Genomic DNA, 333 nt, shown 5'->3' with positions numbered 1-333 from the left:
CTCCCACCTCCAACTTAACACCTGTGGTGAGGGGAAGACTCACTGCATGGACTGACTGGTGTGGCAAATGCAGTCCACACTGTGCTCAGACACAGTCGCTGTGCCATAACTTGCCCCAGGCTTAAGCTTTGCAACCAGCATGTGTTGAATCATGGACTTTTATCTCCAATACTAGGGCCAGACCAGCAGGCAAGATGATTGCACCCAGCACAGCAACCTTTGCCACGGGGTCAAAGCTTCTCCCATACTCAATTGGCAGACACATTCACCAGAATCCCCGTTTCCTGACTAGTTACAGGGATAGGAAGCAAGAAATGCTATGACACTGGCAGA

The sequence above is a fragment of the Podarcis pityusensis genome, assembly GCF_964106645.2.
Source record: "Podarcis pityusensis genome assembly, chromosome: Z".
Lineage (NCBI taxonomy): Eukaryota > Metazoa > Chordata > Lepidosauria > Squamata > Lacertidae > Podarcis > Podarcis pityusensis.
This window is presented reverse-complemented; position numbering follows the sequence as displayed.